Source organism: Antechinus flavipes, chromosome 6, assembly GCF_016432865.1.
Source record: "Antechinus flavipes isolate AdamAnt ecotype Samford, QLD, Australia chromosome 6, AdamAnt_v2, whole genome shotgun sequence".
Classification (NCBI taxonomy): Eukaryota; Metazoa; Chordata; class Mammalia; order Dasyuromorphia; family Dasyuridae; genus Antechinus; species Antechinus flavipes.
This window is the reverse complement of record NC_067403.1, coordinates 154,773,430-154,798,277: the sequence shown is the minus strand read 5'-3', so window position 1 is coordinate 154,798,277 and position 24,848 is coordinate 154,773,430.

Below are 24,848 nucleotides of genomic sequence, written 5' to 3'. Positions count from 1 at the left end.
ACTTTACTAATCATTTTGATTTCCCTTACCATCCTGAAGAGTCCAGATTGATCTGGAATCAAAATCGGAACCAGAAGAACAAGAAGTAAACTTAAGCTGGCCACATCAGAGATTTCTTGCAGTATTAGCACATCAGAAGCTCCTTACATTATTCAAAGTACTTGAATTCCTTGTGGTATTGATATACTGAACCCAGAACTTCCCTTGTCATTCCAGATAACCAACTCAGACTGAGTCATGTCAACTGCCAGTTCTGAAAAACAACCCAATCCAGGGATAACCTGATTAGACCACTATGTAATTACCCCCACCCTACCCTGACATGTGATTTTTTTTTGTCTTAATAACCTGATCAGACTACTATGTGATTACTTTCTGCCCCCTTTCCTTGATTTATGGGGTGATTTTTTTTTTTTTTTGCCTTTATAACCTCCTCTGCCTAAACCCACTCTGAGCTCAGTCAGGGCTTCCTATGTAGTTTGCCTTATAAGGAAGAAATACTTCCACTTAAGAGGAAATAAACTTTTCTTAAATTGAACTCAGGAAAAAAGTTGACTGTTTCTCTCTCTCTCTCTCTCTCTTTCTCTCTCTCTCTCTCTCTCCTCTCTCTCTCTCTCTCAATTTATTGATCTGTTTTTCTGTCCTATGTATATTAAGGCAACAGAAGTATAAGTTGTATCAGAGAGAAATGGCTACAATAAGAAAATGTAAATGTGCTCACTGTCTAATACTAACATGGTCCCCCAAGCACAGTTTTGGTCAATGATCTACCACAGGCATTGACCTCACTGAGATAATAAGCCTCAGAAAATAATTCAACAGGGTGAAACTATTAATATATTTTTAAACTGGACTTGGGAAATTCTGTCCAATCATTAACTTTATTTGATAATGAAGCTCTCAAAGCCCAGGGATTTATTACTAGGGATACTAATTATGAGTTATTATTAGAATGGGCCTAAACATTCCCAAAGTTAAGATAATGAGAATAACAGTTCATTATAGTGTGTTAAGATTTATAAACAAAGCAATTCCCTTACAATAGTCCTATGAATAGGTTATTAAATAGTGTAACCCTAATTTTACATATGACGAAACTGAACCTCAGGAAAGTGGTGACGTGCAAGTGATGACATATCTAACTTAAATATCAGAGATAGGATTTGAACGCAGGTCTCCTGATTAGAAGTCTAATAATTTTTCCATTGAGCCAAGCCAATTCCCCTAAGTACTTTTGAGAACTGAGTACTGAAAATTCTGCTCAAGAACACTGAGAAGTTTTTGAAACATTTCAAATGGCCTAGAATTCTCAGAGGAGAAAAAAAATCCACTCCATATATCATCCCTGTCTTCAAGGACCTTTCTTAGTGACCAGCTGCCTTCATGATTATCTAGCACTTCACCCCTCAGATTCTCTTATAGTTTCTAGCCACATATGTCCTTTATCTGAACAGGAATGCAGATAGAAGACATCAACAAAGAGAATTTGTGTGATAAGGGAACACAAACCTATATTATATTGCTTGCTATCTTGGGGAGGCGGGGAGTAAGGAAAAGGAGAATAAAATTAGGTACTCAAAATCATACAAAAATGAATGTTGAAAACTATCTTTACATGTAATTGAAAAAATAAAATACTAGTGATAAAAGAGCACACATGGAAATTACATTGATGGAAATGTCATCATATGCCATCATCTTTATACTAAGTAATGTTGTATTTTTAATTTTAATAAAATTGTTTTTGTTGGGTACCCACTCTGGTCTTAGATTCATTAAGCTGCCTTTCTGTTACAGTTTGTTTAATTTCATCTATCGAGACTCACTCTGTTGCTATTGTATTAGGGTATAGTGATTTTAAAAACTTCTTCCTGACCTACGGCACTTTTAATGCAAAGCTAAGACTATTAGCCAGGCAGCTGGTAAAAATACTCGAGGCTGAGATCATGTGTTCTTTTGATTTATTTTTCCTTGGTGTTGATTCAACGTCCTTATTCCTAGACAACTATCTTACTTAGGATTAGAAAATTCCCTTTAACTCTTTTAAAAACCTTGATAGTGTGTCTATGTCCTCAAAATCCACTTTGGGGACATCACTCACTTAAAATTTGTCCTAACAAGATGTAGACTAGAATGACCATGTTCTTCTAGCTCTTAAAATTCTTTCTTTTTTGGCAAATGAACAAAGCTGGAGCAAGAATAAAAACTTAGTGAAGCATTCAAGATTTCTGTTCTCTCCTTGTTTCACACTCCAATCTTGACATATCAGCCAGCAACAAAAGTAATTATTCTTGTGCTGCAATGTGGATAGTAAAAACTGTCAGATTCACAAAGGCCCTGACTATATTCTGAATGATTCTTCATTTTTCTGACTTACAGTTCCTACCAAGGAAATAGAGGGACATTATGTTGTTGCTGTTTTTTGTCTTTTATCTTTGAAGAGGACCATAATACCAGGAAAGGATCATTTTTCAACTTTGTCTTTGTAATCCCAAGGACTAGAAAACTTAGGTTTTAGGTGCTAATTCAGGGGGTTACAAGAATGATCAGTTTCTCTACCCATTCCCCAACATTTAGTAGCAAATATTATCTCATTGGATAGCTATTTGGGGAACACTGCTGTGGCTCACTAAAATCTGACCTCAGAACAAATATAATGACTCACAAGTATCTTAGTGGAATTTATTGAAGGACCTAGTTAGATGATAAATATTAGGAATGCAATACTAATTGACTACTCTAGTACTCCTCTAGTACTGACTAGTACTCCTCTAGATGATCTCAAGAAAAGGTGAAACTCCTTTGGGCTTGTGAATCTCTTAGTCCATTGCTTACTCCTTTTGTTGTCCATTGTTGGGTTCCTTATAGGAACATGATCAACTGTGTTAGAGTTACAGGATGACTCTTTAGTAGCAATGCAATTTGAAACTTGTTTTTGTTTGCATAGAAAATTGATTCCACTTTGATGTATTTATTAATGAAGTCTCACTTTTTGATCAGTTTGAAGTTTTTTTAGGGAGTTGAGTGGAAATTGCTTGCTAATTAGGATATATGTAAACAGTCTTTTAATTGAAGAAGGGTCATAACACATATTGTACAATCTCAGAAGTTTTATATACAGCTGTCTGTTTCATTATAGTTGATAAGGTCCTTTACTGCCTTATACCCTTTACTGGGTATATTCTTATAATTATTGGCCAAAGGATGACATAAATTCAGTGATCCTGGGAGATGACAATCATTTCAAGAAAGAGATCTATTCAAGTGCTAATAATTGTTTTCAGAATCACCCATTTTCCTAGAGGTAGGGAAAGATTCCAGTAACTTACAGAAAATTATAAAAGAGTGGGGAAAACTAAACTTGACTGTATGGCATGCAATTATAGGACTAAAAGAAATCATAGTTCAAAAAATATTTTTTTGCATGCAAGCAGATAAAAAAGATTTCACTATTCCATATACACCAAACATATTTATAGCAACATTTTTTTAATGGTAGAAAAGAATTGAAATTAGTAGGTGCTTATTAATTGGGTAATTCCTAAACCTGGATGTACATAGATGTAAATGGATGTAATAGAATATTGTTATGTTGTAAGGAAGATGGACAGAAAGAATATTAAAAAAAAGGGAAGGAATTCATTTGCATATGGATTGATGCAAAATAAAATAAGCAGAACCAAAAAAACAAAGTAAACAATGACATCAATACAAATGAAAATGTTGTTTTTTTCATAATACGAAGTGAAATCAATTGTTTTGTAATTATAATTACAACTCTTTGCCTTGAAGAAGAGATGCCATTAAAAAAAGGAAAGAGGAAAATCAAATTGTTAGTCTTAAAAATGAAAAGGGAGAACTCACCACTAACGAAGAGGAAATTAGAGCAATAATTAGGAGTTACTTTGCCCAACTTTATGCCAATAAATTCGACAACTTAAATGAAATAGAAAAATACCTCCAAAAATACAGCTTGCCCAAACTAACAGAGGAAGAAGTAAATATCCTAAACAGTCCCATCTCAGAAAAAGAAATAGAACAAACTATCAATCAACTCCCTAAGAAAAAATCCCCAGGACCAGATGGATTTACATGTGAATTCTACCAAACATTTAAAGAACAATTAACTCCAATGTTATATAAACTATTTGAAAAAATAGGGATTGAAGGAGTCCTACCAAACTCCTTTTATGACACAGACATGGTACTGATACCTAAACCAGGTAGGCTGAAAACAGAGAAAGAAAATTATAGACCAATCTCCCTAATGAATATTGATGCTAAAATCTTAAATAAACTATTAGCAAAAAGATTACAGAAAATTGTCACCAGGATAATACACTATGACCAAGTAGGATTTATACCAGGAATGCAGGGCTGGTTCAATATTAGGAAAACTATTAGCATAATTGACTGTTTCATTTCCAAAATGACTTTTTCAAGTGTCTGAGAGGATGCTACTCTATGTTAGGGTTCTTTCCCCACTATGGTCCTGATTATGAAGCCCACTACTGATGTACACCCTCTTTTCTTGACTTTTTCCCTTCTATATTTGTCTGAAAATCTCCTTTCTGTACACATGCTTTCCCCTTCCTCTAGATGATGGTTCTTCTCAGAGGTGTCAGTCCATCCTCTACAAATAGACATTTCAAGCACCAAATCCTTTAGATTTACCCAATGTTTTCACCTATAGATGAATTCATCAGAAGAACCTCTTCTTCACCAACTTCTCTGTAGGCTCTTCTTTTCTGAGTCATGTTCCCATCATTTCTAACTCTTGAGTTCATCCCAGAAATGCCATGGACACCTTTCTATTCCCCTGTTCCCTTTTCCTCATCCTGCTTAAGTACTCTCCAACTTTACAAAGTAGTCTCACAAAAGAAGCATGAACTTGTAAACAGGTCACCAAGTTTTGTCTATAAAATGCTATTTCATTGTTCCTTCTACCAGATTTTCGCCTTCATTTCAGTATCTTTGTGGACATTTAGAAAGAAGTCTCCTATTGTCCCTCTGTGGCTATTATCATCCTTGCCTACTACATTTATTCACTCCCAAATTTCTGTTGTTTGAAAGGCAAATAATCTTTTTAGTTCTGATTTTCTCCCTAAAATTGTTTCAAACTCTTCTTTAATCTTTAATCTCTGTCTTTTGTTCTGAAGGGTTAAACTCAGATTTGCAGATTAAGTCAGCTTGATCTGTGTTCTAAGATCAATTGGTCTTTGGAACACATTATTCTATTCCTTCCTCCCTTTTATAGTGGGTGTTGAATAACCTTGCATTATTTGAATGTCTTTTTTCTTTGTATTTGACTGATGACTTTCAGAACTTGTTAGTTATGAATTGAATTGTTAAATTTAGCCACTATTGTCTTGAAGTTTGCAGCCTTGAAGTTTTTTTTTTCTTTTTTGGATGTGATCTGTGATTATCTTTTATTGGAATCTAATTTTCTATGTTTAGAAGTTTTGGGCTGTTTTCTTTTATTATTTTCTAAGTTATGGTTTAAGGATATTCCCCATCTCTCGTTCTTCTGGGAGACCCGTGATCCTTGAGCTGTCTCTGCACAGCCTTTATCTTTAATTTTAGTATGTTTTTGCTTGCATAGGTAGCCTATTTTCTTTTAGTGTTAACTTTTTTTTTTGCTTCTCCTAGGTTGTCCTTCCCTTTTGTGTATTTGCATTCCTAATTTACTGTTATTTTGTTTCTCTGATGAGGCTTATCACTGAAGATTCAAGTTTTTGTATTGTTCATCTTTTTCTGTATAGGACATAAATCCTGCTCTTATAATTCTCATTTACCTTTTGAACCATTCAGAAATAATGTATTGTGATTCCATGTATTCCTAAAATTCCATAGGGTTCTATGACTCATCAGTTTGGATCATTTTTCTTTATTTTGCAGTATGTATTCATAGAAAGCTGAACTCATTTATTGAATCTGGAGGTCATAGTTCCTTCTTTCTTAATATTTTCCTGGTGATATATCTGTTTATGTTTAAGTTCTTTGAGATTTTTTCTTCCTGAAGTCTTCAGAATTTTTAGTCCATTCCTTGCCTCTCTCCCTTATTTTCATTATTACTCACTATTTGACTCTGTAATGACAGAGAAACTGAGGCAAGATAGAGAGTTTTAAATATTTTACTTGAAAGGGAGAAATTTACTGGGAACAAATGGATCCATGGTTTGGTCCCAGGCTGAATGAAACTATCGTCTCCAAGAATCCAGCAAACAATGTGAGTTCTCAATGACATATATACACACGGCTCAGATACAGGGGTAGACCGAGGCAGGGGCAGAGTCAGAGCACTGAGAGTGGGATCACGACTATGGATCTGGTTCTGACAGGGTGGGGGGAGGCATGGAGGACATCTGATAAATAGGGATTACAGAATGGGGAGAGGCACCCACCATTCTGATGATGTCTAAGACAGAAGGTGTTTCTCCTTTTTTATTTTTTTATTTTATGATTTTAGCTTTTTCTTTACAAGATATATGCATGAATAATTTTTTAGCATTGAAAATTGCAAACCCTTTTGTTCCAATTTTTCCCCTTCTTTCCCCCACTTCTCCCCCAGATGGCAGGTAGATCAATACATGTTAAATATGTTAAAGTATCTGTTAAATACAATATATGTATACATGTCCATACAGTTATTTTGAGGCACAAGAAGAATCAGACTTTGAAATAAAGTAAAATTAACCTGAGAGGAAATCAAAAATGCAGGCAGACAAAAATAGAGGATTGGAAATGCTATGTAGTGGTTCATACTCATTTCCCAGAGGTTTTTGCTGCATGTAGCTGGTTCTATTCATTATTGAACAAATGATTTGGATCCTCTCATTGTTGAAGAGAGCCATGTCCATCAGAATTGATCATCATATAGTATTGTTGTTGAAGTATATATAATGATATCCTGGTCCTGCTCATTTCAGTCAGCATCAGTTCATATAAATCTCTCCAGGCCTTTCTGAAATCTTCCTGCTGGTAATTTCTTACAGAACAATAATATTCCATAATATTCATATACAACAACTTATTCAGCCATTCTTCAATTGATAGGCATCCACTCAGTTTCCAGTTTCTGGAAGGTCTTTCTCCTTATCTGGATCATCATGATTAGAATAGAGGAGTGGTGTTGCAGTATTGACCAGAACAATTAGGAACTGAGGCAGAACAATTCAGGGAAACCAAGGCAGGGCAATTTAGGGAAACTGAGTCAGAACAATAAAAGAGAACTGTGGCACAACATTCCACATTTGCTCTCTTCTGAATATTCAAATCATTGAATTACCTTCCTCTAGGTACCTGGAAGATCTTAGCACCATAATTTTGAACAACTCTATGTGAAGCAAAGAAACCAAAATAAAACTAGAAAAATGCAAGGACTTATGGCAAGGACAAGTCTCTCCCTGATAACCCCAGAATTAATCAGCAATACAAAGGCTACAGGGGCTAGCATATCAGGTTCTCTGAAGTTCCAGAGCATCTCAGCCAGAGAATCCAGTTTGAGATGGACAGTTTACTGTGAGTTAGATGCTCTGCAGTCATTTGTTACCTTAACTCAGCCTCTGCTTATAGAGCAGTAGGATTCAAGGTCTCAAGGCCCACTCAGGGGGCCAACCCTCTCCAGGGGAGAAGGATGAGGCTTGGAGTAGCTCCACCTGTCCCCACCAAAGGAACAGATAGGACTGCAGAAAGGGTTCAGATATTTGAGCAGTGTATGCACAATTAGACCAAGGCAGGTAACCCCACACTTTTAGAAGCCTGATACCAAACTGCAAGATTCTTTGAGAATGTTGAAATACTAATTAAGGAACTGGGGTTACAAGAGTGGAGAAACAGATTAGAGAGACTGCCAGTCCCAAGATACGTGTCTGATTTCTGGTTGTTTCTAAAAATAATCCCCAAAACTGAGTCTGCCAGGGCAATTCCAACAGAATAAGGGAATCCAAAGTTAAAGCATAACCAGCAAATCATAGTCCAGTAAATTTAAGCAAGGAGTAGAAACGAAAAGGACTGTTTAAAGGACTTCCAATTCAATCTGAATTAGTGAGATTGGGGGTGGGGCAGAAATGCTTAAGGCAAAGTTCCCATTCTTTCAGGTATTTTGAGAAAAATCTACCAGTTTCCCCAATTTCCTATCTCTTCCTCCCTTTTTATTTTCCCCACAGAAAGGAAATATCAAATATCCATTCCACATATAAATCTCGAGTGAATCAAAATTTCTATACATAACAGATTAGTACAGTAGGTTTCCTAAAAATCCCTCAAACATACAGCAATAATTCCATCCCAAATCTTAAACACAGTAGTACAGTTAAAATTTTAATAGTAATTCACCAACTACTTTCCCACTCTCCCATATCAGTCCATCAGGGGTAAGGGATATAAGGCACTAGCGGAGACTCTCAGTTCATGCAGGGGGATGGGTATAGGATGGTGTGCTGACAATCAAGGCTGATTTAAGTCCCAGAAGCAAGTCAACATCTGTAATTTGACCAAAATCTAAAACAAAACAGAATACCAATCTAACAAATAAAGGTTAGAACAGTTTGAGATAGAAAGACTGGTCCACAAGGACTGCCATAAGATGTGGGGAGCCAAAATAGATTGGCCAGCAGCTTAACAGGTTTTTTTCATAGAACAGGCTGTCAGCTATAGTCCTAATAGATAAAACAGCAGTTTGATTTCGCAGACCACTGTTAATTGTCGTCTGATCATTTAGAAACCTTAAAAAACAAAATGCAAACATCTAGGAACAGATAGATGACCTGGTCAAATACTTATTGCCCAAGTATTTAGGATATAATGATTACACATCCCCAGGTTAGAAATATCAAGGTATGACATATTTGAATTGCATTAACAGTTTCTATTGACCATTGCTCTGATTATAGAAATCAGTCACAGGAGGGAAAAAATGCAAGGACATAACTATGACATAACATAAGCAATTAAAACTCAACTTTCAGTAAAACAGGATGAAATAGCTTTAAATAGCTGTGGAAAGCAGCTGGAACACACTTAGTGGAGAGTAAGGATTCAATGTGGCTGCCTTTCCATATCAGGCTTAACTGGGGAAAGGGGATTTCATATGTCCTCCCTTCCGCCTTTTCCCTATTCCACATGGCATTTCTCCTAACTCCACCATGCTTCCCATCCCTCTACTCAACAGCCTCTGCCTCTTGCTACATACTTTAACCAATTCCCAACTCTACAACCTTTAAAGTAGTAGAAAGTAGTGGGGGCTGAGTTTAATCTTCACCTTTGAAGACAAAAAATCCCATTTCTCTCTATCCCATCCAACCTTTATCCACATGCATTTATCTCCTAAATCGCCTTCAAAACTATTAAGATTCACAATACAGTGGATAGCTAAATGACTCCATAAAATCCACATGTCCAGCAGAGTTAGATTTAAAGCATAACTTATAATGTTATAATATAACAAATTATCCAATGTATTTCAGAAAGTAACGTACTTTATCTAATTAGAGGCAAATGACCCCTTTCAGGCTAGTTAACAGACTTTCACTTTAACAAGCCATTGTTCTTAAGATCTTATACTCCAAGATAACCAAATCTAGCCTTGCATAGGCAACAGTAGAATTATTTCCCACAATTTTAAAACTGCCAAAAGAATGTTTTTTTTCCCACTAGTTTTCCAAAAACCTTTCCCCAAGTTTCAAAGCAATTAGCAGAAACTCCTTTGTCCTCCAGAGGCTTTATCTGCCCAGCCCAGCCTAGGCCAGGCTTGAATTTGATCAGGTAAGGTTTTATAAAACCTTAGAAATCTTACTAGCTGGCTTTGAAAACTGCTTCAAGGAAAAACTTGAGTGCCAGTTTTAAAATACTTACATAGTGCAACAAGTTAAAAAAGTTTAAAATCACAAGCAAATTCTATATCAAACACAGTTGCAATATTGAAATAACCAATTCTTAATCATTGTTCTTAAACCTTTAGCAGAACTCTGTAACAGAACAGACAAGTCACATAGAACACAAATCATACAGACATAAACTGCACAATTACAACATTAAACAAAACATTTAACACATATAACCAGAGAGTGCCCAAAAAGGCGCTCAGAATCAGATCAGACCAGATGTGTCTTAGGAGATACCCAAACCAGAGAGGATCATCCAGGGTCCAGGAATGATAGCCTTCTCAAAATTTAATGTCCGTTGGCATTTTATTATTCTGAGAATCCAGATGCTAGCATAGACAGACAGAACAGGTAAACAGATCGGATTATGTCCTAAAATATCCAGATTTACTCGCCAGTGGCCGAAATGGAGTGTCCACCATTGGGCTGCGGCTGAAAACTGCTCTGTTTCCTGGAGACTTGGAGAAATCCAGAGGGCCAGCTTCTCCAGGCCAAGAACTCAGATCCCCAGCCACCCCAAGGCCCAAGGCAGAGACCCGAAGGTCTCTACTCTCTACTCCTGCTCTCATTTTCTAATATCTTGGTGGGAAGCCTCTAAAATGCAATGTCCGAGAAACTGAGGCAAGATAGAGTTTAGAAAGTTTTTAATATTTTATTTGAAAGGGAAAGATTTACTGGGACCAAATGTATCCATGGTTTGGTCCCAGGGCTGAATGAAATTATGGTCTCCAAGAATCCAGCCCACAATGTGAGTTCTCAATTATATATATATATATATATATATATACACATACACACACATACATACGGCTCAGATACAGGGGTAGACTAAGGCAGGGGCAGAGTGAGAGTGCTGAGAGCGGGAATAGGACCATGGTTCTGGTTCTGACAGGGTGGGGAGAGACATGAGGGGCATCTGATAAACTGGGATTACAGAATGGGGAGAGGCACCCAACATTCTGATGTTGTCTAAGATAGAAGGTCTTTCTCCTTATCTGGATCATCATGATTAGGAGTGAGAAGTAGGTGTTGCAGTATTGACCAGAACAATTAGGAACTGAGGCAGAACAATTCAGGGAAACTGAGTCAGGACAATAAAAGAGAACTGTGGCACAATTCCTTTCCCTCTGATTGTGATTTCCCTGGAATCTGGATCTCAAAGTGTCTCTCAGCCTCCTCTCACACTGAGAACTTCATAGCTTATCAGCCTAGATCTATGCCCCAACTGACTTCTGGGTCAGAACTGGCCTCATTTGCATGTAGCACAAGCTCCTCTTCATACAATGTACTGTCTTGGTGATTTGCCCCTCTTCTTCTGTTCCTTAGTTCTCTGACTCAGCATTGGAAGATCAGAGCTTTGCAGCACTGGTTTTAGGTTGTAACTCCCAAACAAGCTTTTGTTTCTGAAGGATTATGGCTAAACTGGCTGTGAGACCTGAGCAAACTTCTGTAGCCTAGAATAGGGGTCTCCATGGCACTGGAAAGATGAAGGGAGGAATGGGGTGCAGAGGTGGGTTTTAGTATAAGCCTATGTCATATACTTGGATCTGCTAGCGATGTAATAGGACTCAGTGTTCCTCTGATCTTTGGGAGGGGGGGTGTACTTGGGTTAGAAAAACTCTGAATCTCAACCCCTCTTGGCCTCTGGAAAAATTCCTAAAATGATGACTACCCTCTTACTTGGTTCCCATGGGAAACTCCCACTTTCAATTGATCTGGAAATTAGTTTGGTCTGGGAAACAATTACAACCTTTTAGTGATCTGGCAATTAGTCCCTCAAATGACTCCCTAGACTCAAGCCATAGAAGGCTAAATAAAATCAAAGCTCTGTACCCCAGTCTTTGCCATCTTCCTAATTAGAAAGAAAGCTTCTCGGTGAAAATGAACCCATTTTTGCCAAACCTCGCTTAGAGACTAGGACTGTGAATTCTTTCACAAAACCTGCATTACCGGCTTAGGGGACCTCCATCACTGTTAGGGTATCTCACCCTTTAACATTAATACCTCACTGCTGATGGTGTAGGAGGTGAGAGAGGGCTTCTGAGTGAGCTCAGGGTCAGTGAATGTCAATTCATGAGATTTTTTAAAACTTTCTTTTGAATTTTGGATATCCCAGATCTTTGATAGTTAGGCTAAATTGCTTTATATTTAGCTTATTATTTATTTTAGAGAGGTCTGAGAGAGATTTTGGAGAGATTTTGAAGAGTTGCAAAGATTAAAGACAAGGTCTAGTCTACCACCTTGTTGCTCATGGGATCCATTAATGACTTTCTTAATTACCTGAACTCATTTACTGTCTGGAAGTCATATTTCCCTCTATTATTAGTGTTTTTTTCCCTGTTGATTTATCTGATGTTCAAGATCTTCCAGATTTCTTCCTCCTGAAGTCTCCAGTGCTTTCAGTCTATTCCTTGCCTCCCCTTGTTTTCCTTATTATTCACTTATTGACTCCCTCCCCAATAATTGCGATTTCCTGGAAGCTGGATCTCAGAGGGTCTCACACTCCTTACCCATTGGATAATTCATAGCTCACCAGCCTAAATCTATGTTCCAACTGACTTTTGGGCAGTTTTTTGTTATCTACTTGTTGCCGTGAGCAATATTCTTCTATAACCTTGTGTTTCAGATTTTCCCCTCCTTCCCCTCATCCCTCCTCTAGATGGCAAGCAATCCAATATATATTATACATGTTAAAACATATGTTAAATCCAATATGTGTAAACATATTTATACAATTCTCTTGTTGAACAAGAAAAATCAGATCAAAAAGTAAAGAAAGAACAAAAAGAGTGAGAATGTTATGTTGTGAACCACATTTGGTTCCCACAGTCCTCTCTCTTTGTGTAAATGGCTCTCTTTATCACAACATCATTGGATCTGGCATCAATCATCTCATTTTTGGGAAAAGTCATGTTCATTAGAATTGATCATCCTATAATATTGATGTTGACATGTACAATGATCATGAGCAATATTTGTAATTAAAATCTTTATAACAAACCTACATAGTTAAGTAAAATAAATTCTTATACCAGCCATAAAGGAAATTGTCTCATTTTACATGGTTAGTCCATCACTTTAGTTACACCATCATTTCTGCCAGGAGATGCTTAATCACAGTCTTATGGAGTTGTGACTGGTCATTGCCATATTTGATCAGAATTCTAAAGACCTTCAAGTTTTGTTTTTAAATGTTGTTTTTACTTTCCTGGTCCTGCTTGCATCACTGTTTCAGTTCATTCTGAGGGCTATGAGGTGAAATCTTGTAGTTGGTTTAAATTGGAATTTTCTTATTAAATTGCCTCACTTTACTATGGAAAAACAAGAGGCCCAGATTAAAAAAAAAAAAAAAAAGACATACTACAGGATACATAAATAGTAAGTGACAAACATGAATTTTGAACAGAGTTCTTGTGATTCCAAATTGAATACTTTTTCTACTCTACCACCCAGTCTCTATTAAATAAGAAAGCAATACATATATTATATCTAGGATATACTGCGGCATATATAATATATACAGGACTCCCCCTGGGGGAGGGGGTGGAGGGAGGGAGTGGAAAAATCGGAACAGATGTGAGTGCAAGGGATAATGTTGTAAAAAATTACCTTGGCATGGGTTCTGTCAATAAAAAGTTATTATTAAAAAAAAAAAGAAAGTAATAAGATACTGTGAAATCAGAAAGATCATTAAGAGATTTCTTTATAGCAAAAGACTTCATGTTTTATCAGCAAGGGAAGGCATTAATCTCTATTTTAATAATTTGCTTTCTCAAATTGATTATGCTGAGGGAGGCAATACCAGGCTGTTTAATTTATATTTTAAAAGGTCATTGTATCACTGTAAATACTGAGAATCTATCCGGTTTGCTGCGAATAGCGTTTCTGCCTAAAGAAATTCCAAACTGACCTTTGGGAAAGAAAAGCCGTGTTAGTCATAGTAGTTGGTATAGAAGACAAAAGACTAGCTGTATTCTAGTCTGCAAATTATTATCTGCTGTGGACCCAAATGCTATCAGACAGCCACTCTAAAATGCTTGATTATGTTCTAAGCAATGTGTTGGAATTTGTAGTTGGAGGTTCTATGTTCAAATTTCCTCCCTCTATTTAAAATGAGACCTTAGACAATTCACTTCTTTTCTCTAGGGTTCAGTTTCTTCATCTGTAAAATGAATAGAACAAACTAGATGATATCTAAGATCAATTAGAACTTTAAATCTATGTGATCCATAAATATTTCCTTCCTTCCTTCCTTCCTTCCTTTTTTTTTTAATATTATATTTTATTTTATAATAACTTTATATTGACAGAATCTATGCCAGGGTAATTTTTTTTACTACATTATCCCTTGCACTCACTTCTGTTCTGATTTTTCCCCTCCCCCCCTCCACCCCTTCCCCTAGATGGCAAGCAGTCCTATATATGTTAGATATGTTGCAGTATATCCTAGATACAATATATGTTTGCAGAACTGAACAGTTCTCTTGTTGCACAGGGAGAATTGGATTCAGAAGGTAAAAATAACCCGGGAAGAAAAACAAAAATGCAAATAGTTCACATTTGTTTCCCAGTGTTCTTTCTTTGGGTGTAGCTGCTTCTGTCCATCATTTATCCATTGAAACTGAGTTAGGTCTCTTTGTCAAAGAAATCCACTTCCATCAGAATACATCCTCATACAATATTGTTGTTGAAGTGTATAATGATCTCCTGGTTCTGCTCATTTCACTTAGCATCAGTTCATGTAAGTCTCTCCAAGCCTCTCTGTATTCATTCTGCTGGTCATTTCTTATAGAACAATAATATTCCATAACATTCATATACCACAATTTACCCAGCCATTCTCCAATTGATGGGCATCCATTCAATTTCCAGTTTCTAGCCACTACAAATAGAGCTGCCACAAACATTTTGGCACATACAGGTCCCTTTCCCTTCTTTAGTATTTCTTTGGGATATAAGCCCAGACTTCCTTCCTTTCTTAAAAAACAAGTTCTATCTCATACATGTGTTGTATGACTTAAGGCTATTCCTAAAGAATCAAAGATTTCGATCCAAAGTGACCTCAGTAAACATTGGACACAATCTAGTCCAGGTCCCATTTGAGTCAATCTATTGTATCAGCTTCTGGACTGAAAGAAAAGGGATACTTGAAGCTAATCTGACAACCAATAAAAGAATATACATCAAGGATAGAGCAAGGATATAGTTTCCCCACCAGAGGATTGGCTATGGTCATGCACTGGTCTCCACGTGTCAAGCCTGGGGGAAGAGTACTTGACTGTATATAACCTGATTTTTGTACTTTAGACACTAGGGCGCTTTGTCAAAGGTCTGACCTTAGTCCTCTGAGTCAATTAAATCTCAAGGATAGTTTTACTTTCTTTTAAATGCAAAAATAGCTTTGTCTATCAGGAAGATATTATACATATTATTACTGCTACCACACCCCTCATTTTAGAGATGAGGAGACTGAGACTAAAAAGCATAAGTGATTTGACCAGTGGTAACCCAGGTAAAAGGTAGAGGCAGGATTTGAGTGCAGGTTCTTTAACTACAAAGCCAGTGCTTTTTCCATTGTACCACAACTCAATCAAAATATTTTAAACTATTCAAAGTTTGTGGTTATCACAGAACTAGCTGAGCTAAATAATGGAAAGTTTGTTATCACTAGAAAGGGTAGACATCACGGATTTCTTTTTCACAGAATTACTCACCAAGCCTATCAATTTACACTTCACAGAGTCATCATTTATGTTGACAGAGAATAAAACTATTCAATGGATTCATAGATACTTGATATAATGATTTGTGGGAGAACATTAATGGTGCTAGTCCTTATTAATTATTTATAAAAGTGAAGTCCATTGAGACTTTTACCACTGTGCTTGTTAACCTTACTTTGTGGAAGGGATCCATGGACATCCAGGGGTTGTAATCTTAAGTGTGATAGAAGCAATATCCTAATCCCTATTCCCTTGCAGGTAAACTAGTTTTTTATTTAAGAGGTAATCATATTTGAGATTTGTTTGATTCAAAAGACTAAAGATTCAGGCTGTTGACATTCTCTAGGCATTAGTGGGGTACTATATCTGATGGCTGGCTGCTGGGAAAGGATGGAAATTCAGATAAAATAACTTTACATTGCTGAATCAACCCAGGTGCCAATGCATATTGTCAGAAAATATTTTTCTCTTTCTGTGAAAAAATGTCATATTTTGTTAATTGTTGAATAACCTATGAGAGACTCATTTTGCTCTAAAGTTGAACCTAAACTATTGGGGGAATTGGTCTGTGTCAGGTCCAGTCCTGAATACCAGCTTTGATTTTTTTTTTCTCATCTGGCTATATCCTGGCATCTGACTAGATAGAAATTTCTTGTCTAGACACATTAAGAAAGGAACATCCCATTGGCAATTTTCAATTATCTGGGGTCCTAAAAGGAAAAAATGTGGATAAAAACGCTAAAGAATAGCAAACTTCATTTTAGCCAATAATTTCAATCTCTTCCTTTATAAGCTAAATGCATAGCAAGTAGTGTACAAGACTTGTAGTTGAGAATTCCTGGGGGTTCAAATCTTACCACTCGTATAGTTGTGTGACTCAATCTCAGTTTCCTCATCTGTACAATAGGGATAATAGCAACTGTCTCCCAGGGTTATAAGGATAAAATAAAATCATATTTGCAAAGTGTTTTGCAAAGCTCTATGTAAAAACTAGCTTTTGTTAAAGCTAAGATGGATGGATGCTAGAGGAGTTGCTTTTTTCACTTTTTCTGTCCCTACTCTTCCTCAATAAATTTTTTCCTACCTAAAATACAATAGAAGAGAAGAAAGTGAAAGATATGCAGACTATTTCATAATTGGCAAAATCTGCCTCTACATAACAGGTAGTTATGCTGAGTACAGTTAGTAACTTATGGGTCTTTAGCTCAACGAATTAAGCAACAGAAAAGGAGACCAGGGTCATAGTAACATGTTTTGTAAATGTTGTAGGTCTAAAGACCTTTTTTGGTACTATATGACTATATGAATTTTTAGCTTTGTTTTATAATACCAAGATCTGGCAGTTTAAGATAGTGTTTATGGGTGTGGCAAGTAGAAATCAATTTCACTCTTAATCTATAAGTAATTTCAGCTCTAGTTAATTTTGGGATTTTTTACATATAAAGATCATTGAACTATTGCTTAAAGCACAATAATTCTTCCCCACTGTCAGAACAAATACTCAATTTAAAGGGAAAATTCCTAAAATATAGTAATATGTATGAATCAAAGTTCTTCTGACCATGGTCAAATTGTTGTTGTTGTTGTTGTGTGGTTCAGACACCATTTAATTAAAAAAAAAGCTGGAGAGGTCTCTAGAAGCAAAGCAAAGTTTATTATCTTTTCTCATGAGAATCAGGCCTCCCACCCATCGAGCAAACAATCGAAGGGAGGAGCACCATAGGGAGCAGGGTCAACACTTTTAATCCCTAACACAAATTCCCCCTCCCACCACTGACCCTCATCCTTATTGTCTGGGGATCTTACATTTTAAATGTGGGAACTACCCAAGAAGTTGAACTTGACCATTAAGTACATAGTTGCCCATATTTGAGGAAACAAAGACACTGATGTCATAGGAGGATAACAAGAAGAGACTTAAGTATGCCTTTAGGATGATAGCACGCAGGGGGCTTAAGTATGCCCTTGACTTAATGCTTAAAGTCCTTCAGGCCTACTCAAACTTTGAAATAGATGAAGCCTTACTCGATTTTCACAATTGTCTTTGATCTCACCTCATCTCGTTCAGTCCCCCCTCTTATTTATACACTGAGATCTCTTCAAATTCTTATAGCATAACTTCACGTTCTCTATGGAATTCCTCATCCCCTTCTGGTTCCTGTCGGTTTCCTTGGACCACTGGCTCCTACCCTTGTCCTTTAAACACCATCAATCTAACAGCCCCATCAGCTTTCTCTTCCAACCTAATCATTCTAAATAATGAGTTTTGGACTATTCTGGTTATCAATCGGATCAAACAAGGTATGCAGATAGGGAGTAATATAACACTACTGAGAGCTATAAGGCCAAACTAAAGGAACTGCTTCCCCCAGCTTCCCCAAACCAGGACCACCAGGAAGTATTGAACAGTGAGGTCCAGGTCTGTACAGGAACATGAGCAAGTTTCCTAATATTCTTAGTGATTTCTTTTACTAGATTTCCATTGTCATCAATCTTTATACAACATGTTGATAGATTTAGTTTCGCACAAGCTCCCCCTCCTCAGCTAACACATAATCAGCCTCTCTGGTTTGAGTAGCTTGGTCAGCCAAAAGATCTAGTGCCTCAGCGGTCTGATGGGTGATAATCTCTACAACTGCTTGAAGCCTAATTATCCTGTTCAACATATATATTGGGGTTCTATATCCTCAACTTTCATCTTGAGCCCAGTGGCTGGCTCATACTTTTTAACTATTCTTTCTGAAGGCCCCAACCATTTGCATCTCCAGTCTGAGTAATGGAGGTATCTAAACCCCATTTCTCTCTTCCCAAATCATTGTACAACTGAATCCCTAAGTATTGATTTGCCTATTCAGGAAGAAAAATTTTGGCCTTATTAGTCTAATATAGCAAATCCCTGTCCAATTAAGAGGTAGGTGAGTATAAGCAGTTAAGCCACAGATCCAATAATGACCCATTAGAACAGGTTGTTCCCTCGAAAATATGTCTGAACTATTCCTTGTAAAAGGGTAATATTGCTGGTCTCTCGTCCCTAGGCCCTAAAAAGATGACATACTGACATTTTCATAAACCCTGCTCCTTCCTCCTATAATTGACAACTGGCCATTGACCTATTAGGTTAGAGGTATTCCAAAATGTGGGAAACAGAGTCCCATGTTTCCCAGGTGTCCCTGGGGTGACATGATACCAACCCCACTGATGTCTAGACAGGTAAAAACTTAGTTTTCCAAATTCTTGCAGCCTCCCTCGTATCTCCTAGAGACAGAACAGACAAAGAAAATCTTTTGTCAATCCGCTGCAGTTCCTAAGGAATTGTGCCAGAGCTCCCAATGACAACTGCAGTGTCCACTACAAGATAAGGAAAGAAAGTCTTTTACCTTGTCCAGAGTTAAGTCCACTCACAGCTTCAAACTTTCCCCTGTTTAATAAATCCTATCTTCTGTCAATGGTCACTGATATTTCTCTTCTAAATTCCAGAAATCAGTCCCATTATAAATTTGGGATCAGTTACTAAGGATCCAGGCTGGGCTTAAGGGGATAGGTACCCATGGCCATTAGCTCAATTGTTGGGATCCACCACAGATCCATCAATTTGATAAGTTAAAAGTTCTCCCTATATTCTGCATGAGCAGGAGGAGCTGGTTCTCATCTCTGGAAGATAAAGGTCTGGTTTCTATGGCTATCATGAGGAAACAGGCAAACCCAAAGCTCAGGGAAAGCCCCATGAGGGTTTCCCAAAGTAATTCCCAAAGTAATTAATGTAAGAAAAGTCATACAACTGTTCGGTTCTGCAAACATATATTGTATCTAGGATATACTGCAACATATCCAACATATATAGGACTGCTTGCCATCTAGGGGAGGGGGTGGAGGGAGGGAGGGGAAAAATCAGAACAGAAATGAGTGCAAGGGATAATGTTGTAAAAAAATTACCCTGGCATGGATTCTGTCAATATAAAGTAATTATTAAATAAAAATTAAAAAAAAAAAAAGAAAAGAAAAGTCATACAGTTACAACGCACTGATTCAGAATTTGTGTTCCCATTCAGTGGAGGTCTCCCCCTCAAATGTAATTTGAGGTCTCCCCCATCTTCAACTGCCCACTCAGATAAAAGTGGCGCCACAGGTCCTTGTTCTGGTGTGATGTGTCCAGCCTCGGTCCTGGGTGCGAATTGCAGTGTCCCAGAGGTCAATATCATCTGGTAAGGTCCATCCCAGCACGGAGTCAGCTTCTCATCCTTCCAGGAACGGATCAATACCCAATCTCCAATCTGAATTCTATGAACAGGGAAACCTAGAGGAGTCTGAGCTATTAACCTTTTTTTGTTGAAATTCTTGTAAATGTCTTAGCAATGATTTAACATATCTCTTAAGAAATAAATCCTTTGTTTTTAAGATAGGGTCCCAGTTTCCCATAGGATAAGTCTGGAAAGGATGACTATACAATAATTCATAAGGTGAAAGCCCAATTTCTCTATGTGGTTCTGATTCTGACCACAGCAAGAGGAGGTTCAAGGTAATTGGGTCTCTAAAGATAATTTAGTCAGTTGCTGTTTTATTTCTTGATTCATCCTTTCTACTTTCCCAGAAGAGGGAGGATACCAATGGGTGTGGCGATCCCAAGTGATTTCTAAGGCCCCAGTTAGATTCTGCAATGCTTAGGCAGAAAAATGTGTTCCCTGATCCGAGTCTATCCTCTCCACTATTCCATATCTGGGAATAATTTGTTTTAATAAGACCTTACTGTCGAGGCAGTTGCTCTGACTGAGGGGAATGCCTCCACCCATGAGGTCAGATGGTCCACTATGACCAGCAAGTATTTGAGGCAATCCACTGGTGGCAGCTCAATGAAGTCCACCTGGATGCTTTAGAATGGTCCGATTCCCAGAGCTCGTCCCCCTTTTGGCATTGAGCAGCCTTGTTAGTCCTTCCACAAACGAGACAGCCATCCACCAGTTGTCAGGCCATAGTATATAGGCCGGGGGAAACATATCTTGTCAGTACAGCATCACACAGGTTTTGGATGTCCCAGTGACTGCCCTGGTGCAGTTGCTGAAGGACCTGCCTCATACTTGCTTTGACCAGTACCTCTCTGCCATCGGGTAAGAGCCATCGTCCTTCCGAGTTCCCAACTGCTACCAGAGTCAAGGCCTTCTCTTTTTCCTTCGGGGTAAAGCTGGGAGAGGGCAGACTAGGGGGAAGTATAGGTATCAAGGCCATTATATGAAAAATCTCCTGGTCTCCAGCTCCCTTGGCCTTCTCAGCTGCTAATCTATTTCCCCTTGCCTCAAAAGAATTTCCCATCTACCACTCTAGAAGATCCATATATAAACCAATTTGCTCCCCCAGGCATTGGGGATTCTTGTGAATCCTCTTACTTTAATTTAAAAATCAATTAATTCTAAAAAACAATATTCCTCTGCAGGGGTGGTTCTGTTCCAGGGGACAGGAGGCAGGATTAAGATTATCAACATTCTGAAATCTGGGAGTTATTTCCCAGCCCTCTGATTTAATATTGTTCTCACTTGGTGAGAACTTACTAACTATAATTACTATAGTATAGTATACTTACTATACTCTAACACTGCCTCCAAAGGTGAGCTTCCTACTCTCTTCTACCAAGAGAGTGGTAGCAGCTACTGCTTGTACACAGGTCAGCCATCCTTTGGCTACCGGATCTAATACTTTGGAAAGGAAAGCCACTGGTCAGGAGCAAAGGATCAGCAATGAAACATGGGCAGCTGATCCTATAAGCCTCCTTCCCTTCACCTAGAGTGAATTCCCCTTCATTTCATTTTCTCCGCATATTTAATGGGGAGTTGTTTGGGTGTCAAAAGTTCTCTTTCCATATAGCTCCCCCCTTCTCCTCCCCCCCCCCCCGCCCCCATGATCATGCAAAACAAGAAAAACGCATCTGACGACAATATAGATCTTTCATAAGTTAAGTCAGGGGCCTAGGATTAGGGTTCCAGAGATAGCCCTGTGTTCCATCTACACACAGTGTAAAAGACTCTAGGCCTAAACCTTAGCCTAATCAGGGCGATGAGATTCCCAGCTTTCTCAAAAGGCAAGGTGGGAGTAACCCCAAGTACTTGGGAGAAGTAAGCCTTTAGATAAAGGAACTCCAGCCCCAGGAAGCAAAAAGGTTAAAAGATTAATAGCAGCAACCAAAATCTGGCTACAAATTTAAAAATCTATTTAAGGCAGTTTTACTTCAGGTAATTATCCTTAAGTTTTAACCATTCCACCTTATGACTTATGCAGTTATACCTGAATTCCCAGCAAATATTAGCTGCAGTCCCAAAAGATTTCATCTTCTACATCAATTATCATTAATCAAGGGCTGAATCTAGTTCTCAAGAATCACAGTAAAGGGTTTACAGCTTATACAGCTATCTTTCTTATCTAAGTAGGTAGTTCTAAGTTTAACATTACACAGATCATTTTGCCTTTAAAACACTCAAATACAAAGAAAAAATTCTAAATTGCATGTTGTGCATCCTGTTTCCACATAAAAGAAACTTTTAGATCTTTCAGATTTAACATTAATACTCTCTTCATTCTAAAAATTTTTTTTTGGAAATAACCCTATCAAATTATCAGATCAGATTAAAATCCTGCTCTAGATTTTTTATCATCTTCCTTAAACAAGGAGACTATCATGTGAGTAAATAAGCATTAAATAATTTGCTTTAGACAGATGGAATCTTAATAGAAATAAATCACTTTTAGATAACTTAGTTATCTTTCAGATACTTTCAGATAGTTCCAACAAAACTTTTAGAGCAGCTATAGACTTGAAAAATAAAAAATTCAATTAACACCATATAAATGTAGGCTGTTCCTTTAAACAGTAGAAGCAATTGGTGTTGCAGCCACCATACTTAATGGGGAAGAGGGATTAGATCACCTGACAAGGTCCCTCTCCACGTGGGCCACCCTTCCCCACCCTAATTTATCACAGCTAACTTTTTAGGGTGCCATTTCCCCAGGATCCAATCTGCCAGCTCAAGAGAGACCCCAACCTCATGGGATATATCTCTTTTTCCCAGGGCAAATGTCAGATTCACTAGGGAATTGTGCCTTTTTCTTCCCCATTTCTGGAGAGCTATTTTCCTCTCTTTTTCTCTCACACCATCTCTTCCTGTCCCATCTCTCTCTCTCCTTCCAAGGCTTACTTGCTTAAATCTTCTCAGACATATGTTAGATACTCCCAAACCAATATTAGATGCTCCATTTAAACTAGTAATTGCTTTTGCAAATCAATCTTTCTTATCCCTTGTCTTTGAGTCAAAGAAATAATTTTTTTTAAACTTTAAACTTCAAGGTTCGCAAATAACTGAACCAAATTTCATAAAACTTATAATTGCCCAACAGAGATGGCAGATTTTAAGGCATAACTCAGTTACAAATTACCCAATACCTCTGATGGAAGCAGATCTCTTTGATAAAGAGAGCTAATTCAGTTTCAATTGATCAAGGATGGATAGAAGCAGCTACACCCAAAGAAAGAACACTGGGAAATGAATGTAAACTGTTTGTATTTTTGTTTTTCTTCCCAGGTTATTTATACCTTCTGAATCCAATTCTCCCTGTGCAACAAGAAAACTGTTCAGTTCTGCACACATATATTGTATCTAGGATATACTGTAACCTATTCAACACGTAAAAGGACTGCTTGCCATCTGGGGGAGGGGGTTGAGGGAGGGAGGGGAAAAATCGGAACAGAAGTGAGTCCAATGAATAATGCTGTAAAAAATTATCTCGGCATGGGTTCTATCAATAAAAAGTTATTTTAAAAAATTACCCAATACCTCTAGAAAACACACCATCTAAGTAGGGAGATGCAACCCCAACCTCCCCTAAGGTAAACTACCAGCATTTTGTTTTAATAACTTATATTTTAACTTAAAATCCCAAACATGGCTTTAAATTCCCAATAATATAAAGCCACTTTTAGCATCATATTTAAAATAATGAATTTCACTAAATAGCAGTTTCTTTCCCTTGGTCCCACGTGGCCCTGCTGCAGTCAGGACCCATGGGAGGGAAAGGAAAGAAGCCACCATCTTCACTCTCTCTATTACACATACTTCCCCGATGTATAGGGTGATTGTGCTCCCAATTGGGATCTGCTAAAGGTATTTCTGGTCAGCTGAAACTACTCCTGCAGCTGGAGAGAATTGTGCCTTTTTCTTCCCCATTTCTGGAGAGCTATTTTCCTCTCTTTTTCTCTCACACCATCTCTTTCTGTCCCATTTCTCTCTCTCCTTTCAAGGTTTACTTGCTTAAACCTTCTCAGACATATGTTAAACACTCCCAAACCAATTATTAGATGCTCCATTGCTTTTGCAAATCACTCCTTACTAGCAGCACCTCTAATTACTCCACTCCCCTCCCCTCTTGTGAGAAGAGAGAATTCAAAATAGACCTAAGTTCTCCTCCAGGCCCCGAGGTACAAATTCAGTCTTTGGCACACCCAGTCTTCAATAGTGCCTTCACCAAATCTTTGTCAACCCAGATAAAACAATTCCTTATCATCTTTTTATTTTTCCTTGCTTTTTCCTTATATATTTTGGCAATTCATTCCAGTTACTTAATTTATCTCCCAAGGGACTATCTACCGGTATTTTCTGATTATTTTTCTCATTTCTCTCCGCGAGGGCTGGCTGGGACTGGGCCATACCCATTGAATTTGAATGGAACCTAAATTCCAAAATACCCAAACACACCAATTGTCACCAATTGACTTTAGTCACCCTAGAGGGTCTAGCCAAGCTTATCCTGTCCAGAGACACAGAATTTAAGACTCCAGGTATCACAGGGTCCTGTCCAGAGACCCCTCTGGGTTGTTGTGCAACAAATTGCTTGACTGATACCTGTCCTCTACCGACTGGTAGGGATTTTTACTTTTTACCACAGAGTTTCTCCCTTTGCTTTGCTCTGAGTTTCTCCACTTTGGGCCCACTTTACCTTGGGGAGTAAAGAGAAGTCCTGGACGCTGGCGGGCTGCCTAAATCAGGGCAGGGCGCCACCCCGCCAACATCCCAAGGGTTCACCTACTCACCACAAGTAGTGTGATCCAGACTAGCCCCCAAAACTGTGTGGTTCAGACACCATTTAATTAAAAAAAAAAGCTGGAGAAGTCTCTAGAAGCAAAGCAAAGTTTATTATATGTTTTCATGAGAATCAGGCCTCCCGCCCATCGAGCAAACAATCGAAGGGAGGAGGCACCATAGGG